Genomic DNA, 24,320 nt, shown 5'->3' with positions numbered 1-24,320 from the left:
AATTGATAAACAGCTAACATTTTGTTACTGTTAAAAGCTGGAAATTTAAAGCATTAATAGATTTTCTTCAAGATGTTCCAGGTAATAGGTAAATCCAGAACTAAAATACATCTGATTTTTAAAGACTCTAGAGCCTTGATTCTACCTAATACTAGACAGAAGATTTCACTGGACACATATAACCTTCTCAATGAGAAAGAAAAAAATATTTCTTTTACTCCAAACAAGCTATTGTGGTTTCCTAGAATTGCAGTGGAATCAGCGGTTCATAAAATTACAATACATATACATGTGCCTATATTTATATACATGCATGCATATGTGTACATGTATATATATGAAAACATATAAATATATCTGAAAAAATATAAATACCTCTTTTCTTTTTCTTTCTTTAGATTGGCACCTGAGCTAACATCTGTTGCCAATCTTCTTTTTTTTTTCTTCTTTTCATTCTCCTGAAAGCCCTGAGTACATAGTTGTATATTCTAATTGTAGGTCCTTCTGGCTCTGCTGTCTGGGACGCTGCCTCAGCGTGGCCTGATGAGTGGTGTCCCTGCCCAGGATCCGAACCGGCAAAACCCTGGGCTGCCGAAACAGAGCGTGTGAACTTAACAACTCGGCCACAGGGCCTGCCCCTAAATACCACTTAAACTACATTTATTCAAAATAAACCTTATTAGAATTTTCTATATCTATATGTGAAATTAAATTTCTTTAAAAATAAATACACACTCAGAAATGATCTTATCCCTAGTTAATACAAATCAGCAAGTTTACTTACACGGCATATAGATGAGCAAATGAAATGATTTCGGATTAAAAATAACCAGCTCAAAGATCAGAAGGGCCTATTTGGGATTCAGTGATCTGACCTGTCCATCTAGACAAAGTTAACTTTTCATTTCATTTGGTTGAGTTTCTCTTTGTATAGCATGGCAGTCACAGGTGGTTTTTTTCCTGTAAGAGTGACCATCGTCTCCTCTATTACTGACAACCCCTTCCTCCCCAGAATTGTGTTGCTATCTACTTTAGATCGTGTAACAAAAAAAAAAATGAAGCTAAAATGTTCTTTAAATGTGTTAAAATTTAAGGAGTTCAAATGAGACTATTCAAGAGAGTCAATATGAATGGCTTGTCAATCCCTCCATCATTTGTTAATAGGTATTGTGCTCCGATGTTCAAATTTGCCAGGTCGGTGTTCCAAATGCTGATTGGAAATATCATCTAATGTGCATTGTAGGCAGTCAAGTCACACTTCAATTTCTGCACAGGTTTTACATTTTAGTTCCTGCTCATAATCTAAATAAACATAGCATTTCTCAGCTTAAATTTATTTCAGGCATGCTCTCTCCAAAGGATTTAAAAATTAAAATGCCTCCATGGCAAAATGGGAATGTTTATCCATTTAAGATGCTTAGAAAATACAAGGAGTAATCATCCTTCTTTTCTGTGCAATACAGTTTTTGAATAACAGAGAAGATCATTTTGGACTATATTTAACAAGTAGCTTGTTTCAGCTTCGATATTAGCTTGATTTACCATCTGCAGAATTACCAATAACATGATGCATTTATTACCCGTAAAAGCTATTAGCAGGTCATTTTGTTCAGTTCATCATATGTGTCTTGAGACACAATCTGGCGTCTAACAGATTTTCATACATTGATGTCGCAGAGAATCAGACTGTTCTTTAATTGATTGTTTCTTGCAAGACTCCTTTTGATTAAAACAGGTTATGCTATTTGCTTTTAGTTCCACATTTCTCCACTTCAAAGTCTCACCACAGAAAGCAGAAATTATTCTCATTTCTCTGGGTTCTTTTAATTCAAAGCGAATATATATATTTAAAAGTCTGCCATAATCAAGGGCTTTAAAAATGGGTTCAGTTTTTCCAATCTGTGACTCCCTCAACAAGAATGCAATCCTCACTATGCCTTTAAAAAACAGATTTATCTTTTCCTGCCAAGTCATTGAATTTTGAACCTCAGAACCTCGAATGAGTACAGATCACAGGGACCAGAAGGAACAGGAAGGGCTCCCTCAAAGCGCCATTTCCCTCACAATTTGCACAGCCCCAGACAAGCAAAGCTGAATCGTGGTGATAGTGTTGTATCCTTCTCCAGAGGGAAAAGAAGAAAGGGTCTTTTGCTAAACTGGTTTCAGAAGGCCTAACTCATATTGTTCCTTTAAGCGAAGAGATTGGTAAGCTCCTGAGACACCCCTCACTCCTCCCCCCAAAAAGAAAACTCTAAAAGCTATGTGAACTCTGGGGGGATGAGGTCGGTGGTCCTGTCTCAGGCCCTCTACTTGCATTCCCCACACAGTTAACACCATAAAAATGAAAGGGGTGCAATCAGATCAGTCCTCGTCAATAGGAATGAGTAGCAGCTTGCAGGCTCAAAACAAGAGGCTAATTCAGCATTCAAAAGGTTTTTGTTTGCCTAATGTCAGAAACAAACATAAAACTTTCTATCATGTGACATCCATGACACTAAGAGAGAGCCGTCACCCTTCCCTTAGGCTTCTGTCTGCCACAGACAAAAGCCATCAATAGCTCCTTTGTATTCTACCTCAGCTTTCTGTCTTCATTGATGAGTCAGCCAATCATTGCCAGTTGTCATCTGTTCTTTCCAGGTGAAATTTCCAAGTTCCCAGTCACAGACTCCCATGTCCCAGGATGCACTAGTTCACATAACAATATCGTGACCAGTAGTATTTTTACCGGATCAAAAATATCAGGAAACAGAAATATTTTTAAATCTTATTTGAACATCATCTAGCGCTTTATTTGTTGTTTAGACAACATTGTGTAAAATACTTGCTATTTTATTTATTTATTAGGGGCAATCAGAAATATATATAAGTATACCAAACTTATTTTGTCCTTTCAGCACCAATTAACTCCTTAAAATGTACATTAATTTATACAAAAAGTAGCTGCCTGGGGATTCTAAAAGACTTCTAGTGATTTAAACTTCAAAGTTACTATTCAGAACCAGTGAGTCATTGAGGAAAATTATGTAAGTTATGTCTTTAGAAATTACTTTTACTCTAGAATTTATTTAAAATCAAGTTGTGCCTATCATTTAAAATATTGCACTAAATTTAATAGAAAATCTCTTGGTGGATGTTTAGTGTAAATTGGAAAGCTTAAATGGCTTAAAAATAGCATTGAAATGTTATATAGACACATGAGGCAGTTATGTTTAAATGATGAGAGTTTAATGGTCTTTTCAAACATTAACCCTACACTCTGACGGTGAGAAATGCCTTCATCTTACTCTAAAAATGGATAAAAATAAACATTTAGATTTAGTAAATCTGATGATTTATTTAGCATTTTCTTACCTATTTGTAATACTTTTGAAATTCAATGAGGTGAATTTTTATGGCTCAGAGGTCATTAGCTACCATGGAACCTTCAAACACATAATAAATAGTATGCATTTGGGACAACTTACTGAGGTATAGTCCTTTATCTTTTCACAATATGCCCCACTCCAAATGAGTATGAAATCAAAGATCGGCAACAACAACACTATTATATTTGATGGAATACTTTTAAAAATTAACTCTAACAAGTACTATTTGTTAGTCAACTCCTCAGGAGTTGACTGTTCATGAAATATACCTATGTCAAATATACCTATTCATGAAAATATACCTATGTCAAAGACAATAGAAATGGCTAAAATTACCATTATTTGATATAGAATGTGAAATGTCACATTTTTCAATGACTCCATTATGGAGTGTAATATTACAGGCATGTTTGCTTTCAGCAAGAGATGTATAAAACCGTTTGTATTTAATACAAATGTGGGCAGCTAACTGAATGGGTTTAAAGAGAAATATGTTTTTTAAAAAGTGGTAAGCTTCTCTAGAAGAACATATGAACTTCTGCCAGAATCCCTTTGAGAGAGAGGGGGAAAAAAATGAAAGCAACATTCTTTGAAGTACTCTTCAATGTTATCTGGTCTAATCCGAACTGCAAAGTTATAAAATCTGTAGATTTCATTCACCAGCACTGTACCAGTCACTCATGTTGATAAGAAGGATTGGCTAAATGTATTAAAATATCAGTTGTATCCTGAATTGTTCCCTCTGCCATGGGAAGTAACAGATTCTTTTATTATTATTAATAACTTCTTGAACAGAATTTCTGTAGAGGTACTTGTAGATACGATATGAAAGGTAATGCACTGTAGTTTTATTCCATTCTATGGCTTCCTTAGTAGTGAAAAGTGAGATCAAATAAGTTGTCTTAAATCCTTACTAACTTTGCTTTGGATAGGCCTCCATCTCCAGCTTCGGTAGGATTTTCTATCATAAATAGTTTCTAGAGATTTTAGCATTATTTGATAGAGTGGATATTATTATTCTCACTTACGTATGAAGAAACTGAGGCTTGAGGATGCAGTTATTTCTTTCTCTTTTTTTCATTAAAAAAAGACAAACCTCTTCCTTCTTGCACTAGTTTGCTTTATTCTCATAGTGAGAATCAAAGTCTATTCCATTTTACGAATACAGGTGATTGGTTTAGTGGATGGGTAAGACTTAGCATGGTTTCTTGCTTCTGTTCTTTGGAACTGATGTTTTTTTAGGAGAAAAATGAGGCAAACCTCCCTCTTTCTCTTAACTACCTGCTTACACTTCTTTTCCTTCAATTCTGTATTCTATGCTATGAAAGGATACCTTGGGAATGCAAACCTCTCCACACCAACCATCGTGATAGCACCTGGAGGTAAATTGGCCCAATTGATGCCTCAATTGCCCTAGAATGGTGAAAGGAAACAAACACTGAGCAGGGGATAAAAAGACATGGGAACTGCTTTCCAACAGCAAGGGTCCAAGTAAATGTAAGCCTGATGGTCCAATTACGCATAACCTCATTATTAATTGAATGCATGAATATGACACACACACTTCTACAATCTTTGATTTGAAACATATTATTCCATGTCGCAGATGATGAAATGAGGCCCACAGAAGTTAAGAAGATGAGAGCTGAGATTTGAACTGGGCTCCAGAGCCTTACTGTTGACCGTTGTGCCCAGTCCCACATCCCCCATCTGCATAATGAAGGTGTTAGGCATACTCTTGAATTTCCCTCTTTTTCTTGCATTCTGTGACTAATTCAGAGTCTTTTTCCACTCTGAATTAAAGTTTCACTTGTTCATCTCATCATATTATTTCTTATTTATTCACTTTAATTTGGCCTCCGGATAAACAATCACACTTGATCAAGACGTGAGATAGCTGTCGACTTCTATCTCTTTTCCTCTCTGTCTGTCTCTATAGACATGTACATAACATAACCACTGAGAATGATAATCAGTTGTGTGTGTATGACCATATATTTGTGTATATACACACATACAGTTCATTCTTATTCTTCACAGTGTTGTTTATAAAGCCATTGCAAAGTTGAATTAATTATTGCTCCTAATAGAAATACAGGGTTAGGTTCCTTGAAGCCTCTAGTTACAAAATTTTTGTCAAAAGATCAATACATAACCTTGTTTTATGTGCGTTACTCTTTGAAGACACCTTATTTAGTATAGATTGTTTATTCATTAATAATAAACTCGTGGCCAACAGCATTATAACTCATGCTTGTATGAAGCTTGTATAAAACACATATTTTCTCTGTAGGGCACATCAGCCTTCTTGCTCTTAGGAACACTAGACAGCATTCCAGCACCATGCATGTGGACCATTGTAAATAGTTAATCACCAAGAAAAGCACAAAAATGCAAAAACACAGCACTAAATATACCGCAAAGAGGTACTAGTTTACTGAGGAGAGCTGAAACGAGAAGGCAGAGCATCACCCTATTTAGCCTCATCTAGGAATGTGAGTATCCAGTGACTAAGATTTTTCACTGCTCTGCACATGGGCATGTCCTCAAACGATCGTGAAAGTACCTAGAGTATTGATTTGGGGTTACAAATAAATTTTAATGAATAGGCAAATTCGCAAGTACAGAATCCATGATTAATGGGGAAGGATTGTGTGTGTGTGTGTGTGTGTGCGCGCGCACGTGTGTATGTCCTCATCTCTGATTGGCCTCTCTCCTTTCCTACTTCTTCGTTGTCCTCTTTTTATCTTCTCTAGGTAAAAGTAAATAAGTAAACCATAAAAATTTCCTTTTTACCTTGTTTCTGCAATCCTTATTTTCTTCATCTTTTTCAGAAACTTTCGGGTTACTCTACACACACACACACATAATCTTTGATTCCAAATCAATTCAGCATACATCTATGCTTTCAACAATGTTGTGGCTGATTACAAAGTATAATTGTTTTATATAACATGATGTCTGCTTGACAAATGGTCTTTAAAACGTACCTAATATCTCAACAAAGAATCAAAGGCAGGCCCGGGAATTCTTACTTTTTCTTTTCTTTCCCTGACCTTTATATCACCTCATCCTATACAGGGACAAGAATGTCTATATTCTTGATTTTTTTAAAGCTTCAAATTACTTGCATTTAATTTAGCAATCTGTTCTTCGTTGGAGACTAGTTGAATTTACAAAAGCAATTACACCAGTTTCCTGTGACTTTGAAGGATATATATAGTTGTGTTAATTAAGTAGAAGAAGAGAATGTGGATTGCTGGTGATTTTCCAGTGGAAAAAAACAATTGTCATCATCTGTGCAGCATTAATTGCTACATAGGGTAGGAGATTAATATTTTTAACATTTTAAGTGGTTTTGCATAAATGTTAGCAATAAGCAAGCCATTTCATGTCTTATTGGTTTGCATTTTTAATAATATTGGAATGTTAGCCTTCCCATAAAGGGAAGATTGCAACAAAACTGAAATAGTGTTTCAACCTTGCTAGTTATGTACAAACTGACCCCATGTACCCCCTTTGGGGAACACTCAAAGACAATGGTACTGTTGAAGATATAAAAAGAGGAGAAGGTAATTTATTTTTAATTTTTCTTACATTTGTGAATTTAGTACCTTGAGAGGCAAACAGCACTGGCCAAGGACTCTGAGGAATAGACACTACAAATACTTCTTATATCTTTTCTTTTATTATGTTAGATTTGGCCTTTTTAAAAAACTTATCATTAAGTTGGTAAAATTGCGCTGAAATATAAATTGGTATATTTACTTGTGCGAAGAGACAACTCAACCAGATTTTTGGCTATTATTTAAAATGGAGAAAGAGTCTGAAAATGTAGATCGTGCTTCATTCATTCAACAATGATCGCTGAGCTCCTGGGGTGTAGCAGGCCCTGTTCTAGAACTGGGAATACATAGTAAACAAGACAAATGGGGCTCCTTCTCTCTTGAAGGTTACATTCCATGGGCTTAGGGGTGATTGCCGCAGGACGGAGTATAAAGAAATAAGTACAGTATTTTCAGATAATGCTGGGAAGAAAATAAAACAGGGTGGCAATTTAGAGAGTGTTTAGACAGTGAGGTCCAGGAAGGCCTCTCTGAGAAGGTGGCATTTATGCTGCTAGCTGAATGAAGAGAAGGAGCAAGCTGGTAAAAGATATTGAGGGAACATTTCCATACAGCGGGAACAGCAGATTCCTGGGTCTGCTGTGGGTTTGGACTTTGACTGTGAGAAACAGAAAGAGTAGCCTGGCTGGAATGGAGCAGGAGGGAGGTGAGATGAGGCTAAAAAGGCCAAAGTCAGGTCACAGAGGACCTTGCATGCCATGGAGAAGACACTGGATCTTACTCTAAGTATAATGGGAAGCTATGTAAGCGGGGGAAGGGCATAATCTGATATTCATTCATAAGATGAAATTGATCTGTGAGGAGAACAGACGGGAGGAAGGTGTGTGGGAGAAGAGTGGGCAGGGGAGTTGGTAAAATCTTATTCATTATTTTAAGCTCAAGTCAAAGAGAAGCAGAGACTTTTGTTTCTTCTCCTATGCTCCCAGAGTAATTTTATTTTTTAATTGCACTTCCATTAGGGGTGAACACAGGTTTATCTCTCCTGCATCGAGCTGAGGAAAAACTGGACAATGGTTCAATTCCCTTGTTTCTAGCACAGATCGCAGAGCATAGCTGATGCTCAGTCAGCACTCGCTGAATTGAAGTGAATCAAATGAAGACAATGACCCACATCGGTCTGAATTTATTGAATACAGCAGGTTCTTAATACTAAGACAATAGGTAACTAACCAATGGTTGAAAAGAAAGAGAAATCTCTCCAGACATAGAAGAAATTTCCTAATAGTATTGAAAACCACCTAATTGTTATCTTAAATGCCAAATGAAATCTTGGACATATTGTGGAGAAACCCCAGATTCTCTAATTTGTAGTCATATTAAGTATTAGTTTGAAGTAAACTATTTCTCAGTCTGTATTTGGATAATGTAGGCACCTGTTTCTTGAACCACATATCCGTAAATGTTAAGGTTCCCCCATCATTGGCTTTCATTTTAAAAAATGTTCTAATTTTTTTTTCATCACAAGGAAATTTTGTTCATCAAATCTAAAGAACTCGTTTTGTGCAAGCTGGGTTTGATCATTTTGGTATTTTAGGGACCGTCATCAACAAACAGATATTAGTTTCTACTCCCTAAACCTGTATTTATGAATTCCTTCCATAAGCTATGAAATGAAAAATTCAGAAGTCCAAGTGTTAGAAGTCATTCAGGAGTTTTTCAGCAAAGACCTCTTTAATCTTTTTCTGAAAATAATTTTTAATAAAAATTGTCTATTGCTGCTCTGATTTCTCACTGATAGAACTTCTGTTGTTTCTAAAGACCAGGCAGTTGAAATCCCCTTCTTGGTAGGAACACGCACAATCGAAGGTTCCGACGTGGCCAAGTTCCGTGGAATGACCTGAAGTCTGCTTCCAAGAGGCGAGGTGGACCGACCCCCTCTTTGAAAACCTAATTAAATTGATAGTGATGACATCTAATTATAACTTTTTCCCTTCTTTGGAGCACTAAAAAGCATGCTTCCTTCATTCTCTAACAGAAATACTACCAAGTATATTGTGTGCATGATTTCTGCAGCCGGAAATTAAAAATACGTGCATTTTGTAAAATATTTCTTGTTTACATTCCTTTCTTTGTTGTGTTTGTAATGAATCAGTCAGGTTCTCAAAGGACTGTACTATAGAAACCCCACGATCAGTTTATCCACCTCATCACTTCCCAGTGAAGGAAAAATTATCTTAAGAAAAATGACCAAGAGCCCTCTTCCCCAAATCAGTCTTCTATTTAGGGTTTCTCCAGCCAAGGTCTTTGGGGAGGGAAGTATAGTATATAAGATATGACGTGCTCTCATGAAGGGCAATTTGTTTTACAAATATCTCCTCTTAACATGCTTGCTTTTAAGTTACCTGATAAAAACTCAGCATTATACTGTTAACTTGAAATTGTAGATGGCTTACAGAAACTTCAGCATATCTTCCCTGTGGAAATATCTTGAGCATCAATAACACAATTTTCATCCTGAAGCTGCTTATTGACTATAGTTGGGCTATATTATTTTCATATCTAGTTCTTATCAAGGTTATAAGGAGGGAGGTGGAGCTTTTTTAATGTTAATTAGTGCTACATATAGGGAAATGAACAATAGACTTAGCAAATGGGTCACTTTTTTTTTGCCTCTGAGGAAAGATGAGCTGATACAGTTTCCAGGGAATTCTAATGCTGATGTTGTGAAGTTCCTCTATTTGTTAGTGCAAAACCTAAGAGGAATCAAAAAGAAACTTTCTCATTTTGCATTTAGGGAATACACAGCACTAGAAGCAGAATCAGATTAAGTAGGATATTTAAAGAATAATTAATTCTGTAGTTAAGGAATATAAAGTATTCTCAAGTTCATGATACTGTTATGTGCTAATTAACACAGTCCTTGTGGCCAGTGACAACTTCAGAATTTTTGTGCAGAGGGCTTTTGAAGCTGCATTTAAATAGCAAGCAATATGCCTTTTAGTAGGCTAATTTAGAGCTGGCTAGTAAGTGGAGGTGGGTGGGTATATTAATCAGGGTTCTCCAGAGAAACAGATTAAATAGGTGATGTATATGTATATATTCAATAGGAGACATATATGTGTATACATGTACATACAGAGAGATGTATGTATATATATATGTATGTACACTTACGTGTGCATGGAAGGAGATTTATTATAAAAAATTGGCTTATGTGATTATAGAAGCTGAGAAGTCTCAAGACCTGCAGTTGGCAGGCTGGAGACCCAGGAGAGCTGATGGCATAGTTTGAGTCTGAGTCAAAAGGCCCGAGAAGCAGAAGAGTGACGGTGTAAGTTCCAGTTTAAGCCTGCGTCAGAGTCCGAGCCTGAACATAGGAGAAGAACAATGTCCCAACCTGAAGACAGCCAGAGAGAGTGAATTCTCCCTCCCTAGCCTTTTTGTTCTATTCAGGCCTTCAAAAGTTTGGGCGAGGCCTACTCACATTAAGGAGGGCAATTTGCTTTACTCAGACTGTTGATTCAAATGTTGTTATCAGCCCGAAAAAACCTCACAGACACATGAAGAATAAGGTTTAACCAAATACCAGGGTACTCTGTGGCCCAGTCAAATTGACACATCAAATTAACCATCACAGTGGGATCTGATGAAAATAATGCCCAGTTGGTCTTCTCATGACTGTGACAAGTCAGATCACCTAATCTCTTGGTCTCATGGTCTTTTCATCTGTAGAATGGAGATAATGCAGTAAACCCTGTGACAACAATGTAAATGGGATCCAGGAAAATCAACCATGGAAACTTCAGAGCTATGTTATCACCAAGTTTACAAAGTGACTACTGAGCAAAGCAGCTAACTGACTGGGAATTCCTGGGTCTGGGAACCTACTGCCAATCTTATTATATATGAATGTATGGTATCATGAAACTTTACTGTAAAAGTATTTGTTTCATAAAGTTATTTGACAGACTAAGTGGGATGATGCACGTAGAGCACATAACAGAATTGCCTGGCACACACACAAAAAAGTTAACACAAATTATTTCTCTTTCATTATCTCTCCTTCTCCTCCTCTTCCTCTTCCTTCTTCTTTTCTTCTTTTGATTCTCATTCTTCTACAACAATAACAAACGTCTAGCACTCTTGATTACGCAGTCATTCTAGAAACACCTTATCACTTTGTTTTTCAGAATACCATATTCTCATCCATCTTTTACGTCTCTGACATTTCCTTTTCTGTCTCTTTAGAGTTCTTCTCTCCTTGACACTGTTATTCAGTTCATAAGATTCCTCAGGATCCCTTCTTGGTCTACTGCTAATCTTACTCTGTACACTGTCCCTAAGTGAGCTCTCAATGCTCCTGGTTTCAACTACCACCAACGTGCTGAGACTGCCAGCCAGTGTCCAAACCAAGACTCATTCCTTTGAGAAATCTAAAAGTGAACTAATTATCACCTGTTCAAACTTTAATTCTTTTATATACCTCTGTTCCTCTTTGCTAATTATCCATCAAGTCCTGTTTGTTTTATCTCAGTCTGTGCCTTCTCCTCTGCCATTGCTTTGGCTGCATTAAGGAAAATATCATTCCAAACTTTCAGAAGTTTATCTATTACTTTCTTCATCAATAGTCCCAGAAAGTTAAAAGATTAGCAAAAAAAAAAGCCCCCAAATCATAATTCAACTCATGTATGTTTAATAAATGCAAGCTTATGCAAATAAATTGGACAAGTTATATACTGTAATGATTTTCAAATAATGTCCTATAATTATTATGAGACTGTTATTTTGTGCATGCCCAAAAGTTAAGAAATGAATTTCTGCTTCATCTCCTAAGGACATCTCTAACAATTCAGTCTTTCACTCAGACTTAAAGCTTAAAGGCTGTAGAATGCAGTGCTTAATTAATTTTTATTCAATTCAATTCATTTCAAGAAATATTTATGAAATGTCTGTTCTGTGTAAGAACTAAGTTAGATCTTTTTATGAACATCATAATGATTATAGTATAGTGTCTACCCCAGAGGGGTGTACATTATGGTAGGGATATTTAGACAAGTGAACACGTATCTATTGTCTAAAGCACAATAAGCTGAAAGCCATAGACGTGCTTTAAATAACATGTCACAGAGAATCAGAGGGAGCATTTTGAATCCGTAGGATCAGGAAGCACTCTGTAGAGGAGCTAGAATGAGTTCCTAAGAGCAAGACATATCACAGAAGATTCAATTTATTATTTTGATTTTGACTTTAGGTTACTATACATGGAAGCCATAGACAAAGTACATGTTAATTTTGTGTGGTAATAACAAACACACCAGATCTTATTCCTGTTTTTACACTTAATAGATTGTATGACTTGAGAAAGTAACTATCTCTAAGGTTCAGTATCCTAATTTTTAAAGTGATGAAAATATTATCTGCCTTTAGTGTCCCTGTGATGACTCCAAATGAATATTCTTAGCACCCAGGAGACACAAGAGTTGGATGTAGGCGTTTTAGTGATTGGTTGAACAACAACACCTCAGATTATTTATTAATGGATTGGCTCCACTCTAAAAGAAAGTCTCCAGCAGTTTGCCACATTTGGGCTTATTTTGTTCTACACTTTTATTGTTATTTGGATTGAAGACAGAAATCCTGGTCTGGAAGTCTACAGATGGCAAAGGTGATTACTAGCAAATTGATTCTAAGAACTTCAGAATTGGAAAGAATCTTATAAGTCATCTTGTTCAGCACCCTCATTTTAGAACTAAGAAAACTGAGTTTATTAAAATGTGTTCGCTTTACTTACCATAAATTTTACGTGAGCCAACAACAAACCTTTATATTGTATTTCAGAAAATATTATGTATTAATTATAGGACGTGATTATCTCTACTCAGCAGTATCTACACCATCACAGGAAAACCGGGTACCACATTTTCTGAAGGAACTGACAAGGCCAAAACACCCATCAGAGGCCATCACGATGAAACAGGGCCTAGAAAATTGTCATTGGCCCTGTTGAGAGGACTAAAGTTGCTCAGTGTGAAGAAAAAACATTCGTGTAGATATAACGCTTATTCTTATATATTGTTATGGCTATTGTGGCAAATCTTCCACATGGCCTCAGAAGAAAGTACTTGGACCTATGGGAAAATATTACAAAAGAAAGATTTTAAGTTCAAAGTAAATATAAATCTTCTAAACATTAGATTAGTCTAAAAATACCTGTCTTGTAAAATCATTGAATTAGACTGTCTGCTAGAATACTTTCCAATATCTTAGTAGCTTAAGTTGCTCTAAATTTGCAAAATGGATAAGTATGGGATTAATTATTGCCAGTGCAAAAGGATTTAAATTATTTATTGTTCTCTGCTCTTACATTTTCAATATGATTTAACCAATGTAAATATGACTTATGAATTATCCTTAAAGAATTTGTTATCTCACAAATTTCTTTTAAAGCTCAAGTTGTATTTGAATTAGAATAACTTCGAAACAATCACAAGCTCTTCCTTTTTTCTTTTCAGATCTGAAGCATGGGTATTCTTTTATATTCTGGACTGAAATATCAAACTGTGGAAGGGGAAAAATAGCATCAAAAATGCTCCTTTCCAAATTAATATAATGAGAATTTTAGAAATTGTATGTCATTTGTATTTTGAAGAGAGAAATTATTTTACTTTGGTTACCAGTGAAAGGAAATGGACAGGAGATGTCCAGAAATAGTTTAAGTAGGAATCATCCTAGATACAAAATATAGTATAAGAAATTAAGATAAGTGAGGAAGACCAGATGGAGAATGTAGAAAGAAAGGAAAGTTATGGATAAAAATGGATGAATATTGACATTATTTTGGGGAGAAAATGGAAGAGTATTGACATTATTTTCCAATAATTGACAATCTCAGAGAGGCAGAAAATTTGAGTTCTGACATTAATAATATAAATTACAGAGTGACCATGGATAAGTGGATAAATATTTCTGAACATTTTCTTTATGTTTAAGGTGAGAGAAATGAAGTAACCCAGAGCTGTCTAGGATAAATAATTATTTATCTCATAAATAATTATTGTTTAGGTATTTTATCAAGGAAAATATATATGTTTCACTTTATAATAATAATTTTGTGCAGAAAAGGGATTTTATTTCTAACAAAGAAAGAAAAATCTAGGCTTTTCTACAAGTGCTTCATTTTACTGTCAGGTCGGTTTGGCTGTCAGAGAATCTTTTGAGACATTATATCTCATATCAGAACTGTCTTGGAGAATAATTGTTTGCTTTGGGGTCTTATGGCAGTAATTCTAAAATCTCTGGAGGCAAGGGTTATTTACAGAATAAGGGACATTGCTAAAACCAAGACAGTATCTTCAAGTAACTTTTGGTAAGCACATCTAGTGTTTGCTGTAGAATGTGTAGTCAATCAACATTGAAAGCTGCCATTAAATTTCATACTTATAACTGAGAGTTAATTGCAATGAAGACAAGAAACAAAGAATATCTACAACAATAATGCCCTGAAGATATTGAACTTTTAACTTTATTTATACCTAGAAATCAGAATAGAAGTAAAAATGACATCTCTAGTACAGCACCTAGATCAAAACCAAGTACTCTTATGGGCTCAATAAATGTTTGCTGAATGAAATTCTCAATTGATCAATCATACCAAGAGTCAATAAATAGATCAATGTTAGTATAACAATACAAAAATACTCTAATTGCTTGAGAATGGTGAACAGAGGGTTTGAAAATTTTTGTTTGGTAACCAAAAATGTATATTATTATCATCAGTTAAAAAAATGTACATTTTATCATCAGTAAAAAGCTGTAAGACAAAAGAAGCTTGTTACCACATAGAGAAACAAGTACTACCATGAGATGTTTACTGTGCAATGTTGAGCTCAGTTTGAGACCATCAGAAAATCTTTTAAAGCAAAAGGAAATTGAAGATATATTCAACTTGGCTTACTGATAATTAGACAAATGCCAATCATCAGATTTCAAAACAAAAAAACAAACAAAACAAAACAAAACAAAATCAGTTTTGCCATATTTCAGTGCCCTTTATGCCCCATGTAAGAATAGGCAGCATCACAGATATGAGCAGATCCCCTATTAGTTAAATCAATAGACTGTAAAGCATTGTATGTATCAAAGAGAAACTGATTCTTTAGCTGTTGAAATTGATCTTATAAGGAGAATATATATTTTATCGACTAAATTCAAAGATGGCTAAATAAAAACAAAATAATAAACCTTTTGAATTTAGAGTTTGGCTCTACCCCGTCCCTACCTCATACAAGTCTCTGGACTTTTATTGCAGATGAACTAAACATAGCTCTCAAAGACGAAAGATATACAAAAGCACAATCTTTTAATATAAGCTTCTGTATTTACTAATGCAGGTGTAGCCACCTATTTTACAAGATACTTATTAATGAATGTAGAAGAGCAGGATAGAGTGATGAGAGTTTAATTTATTTTGGAAGCAATGGTTTGTACAGTAATTATCGAGAAGCAGCCACTTGTCAAATGGAATCAGTAACAAGTGCAGTTGGGAGAGGTTTTCTGGTACACAGGCATGGTGAAACGTTTTACTTTGCAATGAGAAGGGACTCCCTGACAGTAGTTTATTTTGCTTAAAAAAAGAAAATCTTGTAAGCTGATTATATTTGAGAAACTATATATACCAGGATGTTTGTGAAGATTGCTTTTATTCTAGTCTGTTTCCCTTTGTTTATGACAAAAATATAGAAGATCTCAATGATAGATATTATTTACTATTTTATCTTCATTCAATGTTTTACTCACCCTTATCCTTACAGAAGTTGACCTTGGCCGAGAAACACTGACTCAGGTGTGTGGGCAGGAAAGGTGGAGAGTCACAGAGTCCATGGGGCATATTTAGGGAGGCAGCACCTTGAGGGATAAGCCTAATGAAACCTCAAGCAGATTATCAAGGAGTACATAACTCCTCATGGCAGACAGTGAGAGGCATTCCAGAGAAATCCTGGGGATAAGTGATGAGGAAGGTTGGAATCCAGAAAGGAAATGTCTTGGAATAGTTACTGGCTAATTAGGGTGCTTGGGCATTTTATATAGGTAATTATGACCTCTTATTTGACAAGGAAAGAGCAAATAAAGATATCAATGGGAAATATAGTCTGTACTAAATTCTTAGCTGTTAAGGAAAAGATTAAACAAAAAATGATACTTTATGTTCTACTCAGAAAATTAAAGGAAAAGAACGATTTGGCCTCATGATTGTTTGGGCCTCCACTAATATACTACTTTTGATAATTCTTCAAGCTTCACCAGGTTCTACATTTTTGGTCACATAAACTAGACTGAAATGACGAATGGGCAGTTAAGGAACTAACAAGTGGCTCAGGAAAATGATTGAATTCTTCCATCTTAAAAATTAATATAAGTTACATCCTTGTCACCTTGTCTATGTCACATTTGCACTCAAGTTAACATAGTTTAAGGAATTCATATGAACAGATCATAAACAGAAGACCTGATTTAACTGTACCCAGCTCTGGCTGCTGACATATCTAAATTAGTTGACTAAATATCAAGTTTTAGTTGTTATGTGATATAATATAATGCTCAGGGGATGTTTGGAACTCTCCTTTCACTCTCTTCCTTAGAAAATAACATTTTTAAACCTTTTTTTTTTAAAAAAAATGGCAGTTATAACTTCCACTTCTGACAAATACAGAGTAGCAGGAATCAGATTTACCCTTGCATCTGAAAGAACCAAAAAATGGGTCAAAATATATAAAACAATAGTTTTCACCAAGGATGTTGATCACTGAGAGATAGGAAACAAACAAGGTAAACTATAAAACCACCCTAATCTGTTGTCTTGAAAGAATGTCCAGGCCATGGCACAGAGAGGAAGAATTCTAGAGGAGTCTAGTAGACTCGCTAAGTTGAGTGGAGCTGAGAGATCAGGGAGATGAAGGCATCTAGAATTTGTAGAACAGAATAATGAGGAGGAGAGAGATACACAGAGGGAGAATTCCTGGAGATCTGCACACTGTCTCCCTTGAGTTTTAAGCAGAATATTGATCAGTACATGCATATGAGGAAACTTCCTAAGTCTTGGAGAAAAAATATCTCAAAATTTTAGATTAAACAGTACCTATAGTTCTAGGACTAGTACCTTTTCCTTCCAGTAGACTGAAACACCTTGTAATTCAAGGACAATTGGTTTAAGAATTCAGAAAAGTCTTGCCTCAGTAGTGGAGAATAATTAACACTAGACTAAACACTGCTCTGGCCTGGCCTAACAAATCTTAAAAAGAAAGACTCCAAAAGACTAGTTTCCAAGCAATTGAACTGCACTGAAGAGCAAAGGTCAAGAATATTTATATACAATAATATCCAACACTCAAATAGATGAAATTATCAATGTCTAGCATCCAGCAAAAACTACCAGGCATGAAAAGAAGAAGGAGAACAAGATCCATGATGAGGAGAAAAATTAATGAAACAAATAACACACCAAGGACTGGCACAGATGTTTGAACTAGCAGACAAGGATATTAAAACAGTTACTATGACAGTGTTTCATATGTTTAAAACATTAAGAGACATGAGACATTTTTAAGAAGATACTAGCAAAATTTTTAGACATTAACATTACAATGTCTCAGGTAAGAAAAAAACCCTAGTTAGGATTAATGGCAGATCAGACATTGTACAATCAAGTGATCTTAAAGGTATAGTAGTGGAAACTATTTGAAATGAAACAGAAAACTTTGAAAGAATTTCTAAAAATGGAAAGAATATCAGTGAGTTATGGCACTGATATTGCCACAATTTCAAGTAGCCTAATATGGAGTCCCCTAAACAGAGGGAGAGACAGATAGGCAGACAAACATATAGACAAAGAAAAAAAATATTTGAAGAAATGGTGGATGAAAGATTTGCAAATTTGATGAAAACTATAAAATCATAGATGGAAGAATGTTAACAAGGACAAGAAATACAAAGAAAACAATACTAAGGCACATAATAATCAACTTGCTCAAAACTGGTGATAAGGAAAAAAAGTCTTAATAGCAGCCAGAGAAGGGAAAACATGTTGTGTACAGAGGAAGAAAGTTGAAGATGATATCAAATATTTCATCAGAAACAAGGCAAGCATGAAAATACCAGAGCACCATCTCTAAATACTAAAAGAAAATAGTCAACTCAGTATCTTATACCCAGCAAAAGTACTTTTAAAAAATAAAGATGAAATAAAGACTTCATCAGATATATGAAAGTTGAAGGAATTCATCTCCAGGAAAAGATCTACATTACAAGAAATGTTGAAGGAAGTTCTTCAGGCAAAAAGAAAATTACTCCACATGGAAATATGGCCCTACACAAAGGATTTGGTAAATTCATAAATACATAAGATTATTTTCTTATTATTTTTTAAATCTGTTTATATAATAATTGGCCTTTCAAACAAAAATAATGACAATGTAGTGCAGAGTTTGTAACATAGGTAAAATAAAATGTATGATAGGAAAAGCATTAACTTGAGAGGGAAAAAATTCATGTATACTATGATAAAGTCCTTATCCTCTATGTGAAATTGCATATTATCATTTGAAAGTAAACTGTGGTAAGTTGAAGATGTGCTGCAAAAACTGAAACAACCACTAAAGTAACTCAATGGTTATAGCTAATGAGTCAACAAAGGAGATACAGTAGGGAAAATACTCGCTTAAGAAAGGCAGAAAAGAGAAGAAAGGAAGAAAAAATGATTGAGACACACAGAAAACCAATAACAAAGTAATAAATTTAACTTAACTGTATTAGTAATCACATTAAGTATAAATAATCTAAATATCCCAGCTAAAGGACAGAGATTATCAGATTAGATTACAAAACAAGACCCAAGTATATGCTGCTTAAAGAAACCTATATTAAATATAAAGGCTAACACATTAAGTGTAAGATGATGGAAAAATATATACCATGGTAACATTAATTTAAAAAAAGCTGGAGTGCTTTTCTTAATGTCAGATAACATATATTTCAGAGCAAGAATATAATTAGGGATAAAAATTTAATTTCATAATGATAAAAGAGTCATACATAACAATACTAAATATTTACATAATTAATAACAGAACTTCAAAATATATAAAGCAAAAACAAAACTGATAGAATTTCAAGGAGAAATAGATGAATTCCTAATTATCATTGGAAGTTTAATAATTTTTTCTCAATAATTGATAGAACAAGTAAGGAGAAAATAAGTAAGGATAGGTAAAACTTCAGCAGCACAATAAAGCAACTTGATCTAATTGACATTTATAAAATACTCTATCCAACAACAGAATACACATTCCTTTCAAGTGCACACAGAACATTTACCAAGATATACCAATTCTGGTCATAAAACAATTCTTAATAAATTAAAAAGGATTAAGTTATAAAAAGTTTGTTTTATGACTAGAATTAAATTATAGACCAATAACTGAAAAATCTCTGGAAAATATCCTAAATACTTGAAAATAACACACTTCTAAATAACCCATTAATCATAGCATAAATTGAGAGCAAAATTAAAAATTATTTTGAACTGAATAAAAATGAAAATACACATAAAAATTTATAAGATGCTACTAAAGCAAACTATAGGGAGAAATTTAGATCATGAAACTCCTATATTTAAAGAGAAAAAGGTCTCAAATCAGTAACCCCAGCTTAAGATGAAACCTCACAAACAAAGAAAATGAAGAGTAAATTAAGCACAATGAATGAAAATAAATGAAATAATAAAAGACCAGAGTGAAAATAAGTGAAAGAGAAAAAGAAACCAAACTAATAAAGAAAACCAATGATGTAAAAAGCTATTTTTTGAAAAGATTAACACAATTGATAAGCCTTCAACCAGACTAATCAGTAAATTTGAAAAAAGACACAAATTATTAGGATCAGATTGAAAGAAATGATATCACTAAGTATTCTATTGATATTAAAAGAACAATAAGGGAATACTATTAACAATATATTATGCCAATAAACTTGACAACTTAGATAAAATGGACAAGTTGTTTGAAGGAAATAAATTACAAAACTCATTCAAGAAGAAATAAATAACATTAATTGCCCTATATCTATTAAAGAAAATGACTTTGTAATTAAAACTTTCCTATAAAGCAAACTCTAGGCCCAGATGGCTGGTGAATTCTGCTAAATACATAAGAAATAAAAAACTACCACTTTTACACAAACTCTTCCAGAAAATTAAAAATAAAAGAATATGCACAACTCATTCTATGAGGCCATCATTACCCTGACACAAAAGCCAAACACATTACAACGAAAGAAAATTCCAGGTTAGTGTCAATTTATGTAGCACACAAATATAAACAAAATGAGCGATTCTTTAAAAATTTTAGCAAGTGCAATCCAACAGTATGCAAACATGGCAATACATCATGACTGATGGGTGTTTCTCCCAAAAAGGCACATTGGCTTAACATTTTTAGAAATCTTAAAAGCATTTTTAGAAATTAGATGATTAGATGTGAAATGAAATTTTCGTTGGCATAGGAAGAATGTATCTATCTTATTAACAAAGTAAAAAAACCATATGACAGCCTCAATACATATAGAAAAAGCACCGGACAAAGTCCAATATCCATTTTTGATAAAATCTCCCAACAATCTAGGAATGAAAGGGAACTTTGTCTACTTGGTAAAGCTTATCTATCAAAAATCTACAGATAACATCATACTTAATAGAGAAAGACTAAATGAGTTTTTCTTGAGATTATTAGGAACAAGCAAGAACGTCCTCCAGCATTTTCCTTGAGTTTCTAACCAGTGACATCAGGCAAAAATAAATCATAGACATCCAGATTAGGAAGAAAGAAATGAAGTAGTCTTTATTTAAGTAACATAACCATCTGTGTACATAATACACTGAAACTAAAAACAAAAACAAAATACTAGAACCATTTAAGCAAGTTTAAGATTCCAGGATACAAGACCAATAAACAAAGTTACATTTCTATACACTAGCAAAGAACCTTTGGAAATTTAAGATTTTAAAAAGCAATGCCATTAACCAAAGCATCAAAAATATGAAATAGTGATAAATCTTATCAAAGACATGAAATAAAATATCAGTACACTGAAAACTAAATTAAAGAAGGTCCAAGTAAATGGAGAGATATCCTGTGTTCTTGAGTTACAAGATTCAATATTCTTAATCTGTAAATTCTCCTGAAATTGACCTATAAATTAAATGCAATCCCATTAAAGATCCCAGGTGAGGTTTTTGTAGAAATTGATAAACTGATTCTAAAATTGATTTGTTTTTCTTGAGAAAGAGGAACAAAGTTGTTGGACTACACTTCCTAATTTCAAAAATTAATATAAAACTACATTAATCAAGATAATGTCTGATAATGTGTATTGGCACAAATAAAGAGATACTAATCAATGGAACAGAATAGAGTGTCCAGAATTAAATCAACAAATATATGGAGAACTGATTTTGACAACAATTCAAAAGCAATACCATGGAAAAAGCACAGTCTTTTCCAAAAACAGTGCTGGAAAAATTGCATATCCATATGTTAAAAAAAACTTCAATTTATACTTCACAAAATATACAAAAATTAAATCTAAATGGATCATATACCTAAATGGAAAATCTAAAATGACAAAGAATTTAAAAGGCAACATAGGACAAAATCTCATAGCCTTGGAATTAAGCAAAGATTTCTTAGATATGATACCACAGAATAATCTATAACAGGAAATCTTATTAAACTTGTCTCCATTAAAATGTAAAAATTTTTAATTTTAAAATTCATTCATTAAAAATTTTAAGTTCAATAAAGTATTTAAAATCTGCTTTTTGAGGATCATATTAAGAGAATAAAACCACGGAGAAACCACAGACTGGGAGAAAATATTTACAAATCATATACCTGATAAAGAACTTGTACCTAGAATATATAAAGAACTCTTAAAGTTTGATAATATGGACATGAAGTATCTAATTTGAAAAGCAGGCAAAATATTTGAAAACATATTTCACTAAGGAAGATATATTGATGGCAAATAAACACATGAAATGTTACTCAACATCATGAATCATTAAGGAAATGCAAATTAAAACTACAATTGTATGCCACTGTACACCTGTTGATATGGCTAAAATTTAAAAGCTTGACCGCATCAACTGCTGTCCAGGTTATGAAGCAACTGGAACTCATAATTCTGGTACAACCACTTAGAAAAACAGTCCGGCAGTTTCTTAAAAAAGACAGACATCTACCTATTACACCATAAGATTTAGGCATTCCACTCCTAGTTATTGACGGGAAAGCATATGCCCATACAAAGAAATGCACACAAATAGCCACAGAAGTATTATTTGCAATGGCCCAAACTGGAAATATCAAAATGTCCATCAACAGGTGAATGGATAAAATAATTATGGTATGCTCAAACAATAGAACACTACTCAGCAATAAAAAGGGAAGAGCTGCTGACACATTCAACAGCGTGTTAGATCACCAAAATAATTATGCTGAGTGAAAGACAGACTGCTGAGGCCATACTGTATGACTCTGTTTGTATAAAACTCTAGAAAATACAAACTAATCTGTGATAGAAATCAGATCAGTGGTTTTTGGAAGACAAATTTGGGAGCAGTATACATGGGAAAGAGAGGGGTGGGATTGCAAAGGGTCAGGAGGAAACCCTCAGAGGCAGTGGATATGTTCCCTGCCTGGATTGTGGAGATGGTTTCATGGGTAATAGACATGTCAAAACTTATTAAATTTTCCACTTTAAATGTGTGCTGTTTGTGTGTGCCAATTATACGTCAATAAAACTCTTTTTTTAAAGCACTACCTGTTGGCAAATCACTGTTATGCCTGCTGTAATTTGGAAAATCCTTTATTTGGTTATCTATTACTAGTCGTAGTTGGCTGACCACTGTCTGATTTCATCCTTCATACTTACCAAAATTTAACTTGCAATTGCATTTGACCTCTACCTGTTATTTGTTTATCTTTGCCCAGGAAATTGTCTATGTCGGGAAAATTGTCATAATCTGGTCCTCAAGCCATAATGCCCCTTCAGGCAATTTAACTTTTAATATCTTTCCCTTATTTCCTTCCTATAGGACGAAGACAGGTTATATGACCCTCTCTCACTCAGCTTACAGATCTCTCAGGTTATAAATCAGTTTCAATCCATGTTAAATAAAACAGATATATTAGGGTTCAATGGAGATAACACATAGAAAATGAAAGTTTAATAATGCTCACTAAACATTAGAGTCCTAGAAAGGTCTGCCACTGGTATGTCCTAACTTGGTTATAAGATATTGAATATTATTTGTTTCATGATGTGGTTAAAACCAATCTCTTCAGACTGTATTTATCTACCTTCTTCTAGCAGACCTGGTTCTGAAGCATTCCCAGTAGAGAAAGTGATTTGTCTCCTGGTCTGCTTCTATAGAGATTTCTAAGATTTCTATTCATCCTACCAAGAGTCAAAGGAGAAATAGCAACTCCCTTAGTGCTCATCAGAAGCATTGATGTTTAAGAATTATTTTCTCCAAACCTAAAAAAATCTCTCTTCATTCCCTTAGGAAGCTTAGATCTTAAATAGGTCAACCACCTGCTGAGATGCCTGGTTTTAAATTCCTTACTTTTTGTTTCCTTTCTTTCAATAGATTTTAAAATGCTAAATTAGTTCATTTAAACCTGTACCATGAAATGAAGCTGATAATGCACAGTTAGGTAATACATGGATTTTATATAACACCTTTCTAATTTCTTTATATCATGTTTTTGTAAAATTGTAAGATTTGGAAGAGTTAGCTATAATTCCACAAATTCATAGGATCTTAGGGTCTTAAAGATTACCTAGTTCAGTCAAATATGTGCACATCACTTAATTTATCTGAGTTTCAGTCTCTCCTTATCAATAATAATGGTAACTCTCACTTGCTAAAACTTAACATGTGGCCAGTGATGTGCCAATGCTCTTCCTATATTACTGTTTTAATCCTACAAGAATACAGCGAGGTGGGTCTTAAAATCTGCATTTTGCAAATAAAGAAACTGACACCTAGGGAATTCGAGATGTTTCTCACAGTTTCGGAGCTAGTAAGGGGCAGATTTGAGATTCAAGCAGAGGTCTGTGTGATGACACAATCCGTGCTCTTCTCTATTATCGACTATGTCGTGCTCCTATAAAACAAGGAAAATATGAAAATTGAATGAGATAAAAGGTGAAAGTGGACAGTACAGTGCCGAGGAAATGCACTCTTAGGAAATGATAGTGTTCTAATGCTGTTTGAGCATCCCTCAACAGGTGGTCAATTTATCCTCCACTGGAATTCTCGTGGTGACAGACA

This window comes from Equus przewalskii, chromosome 17, assembly GCF_037783145.1.
Source record: "Equus przewalskii isolate Varuska chromosome 17, EquPr2, whole genome shotgun sequence".
Classification (NCBI taxonomy): domain Eukaryota; kingdom Metazoa; phylum Chordata; class Mammalia; order Perissodactyla; family Equidae; genus Equus; species Equus przewalskii.
Note: the sequence above shows the minus strand (reverse complement) of the source record.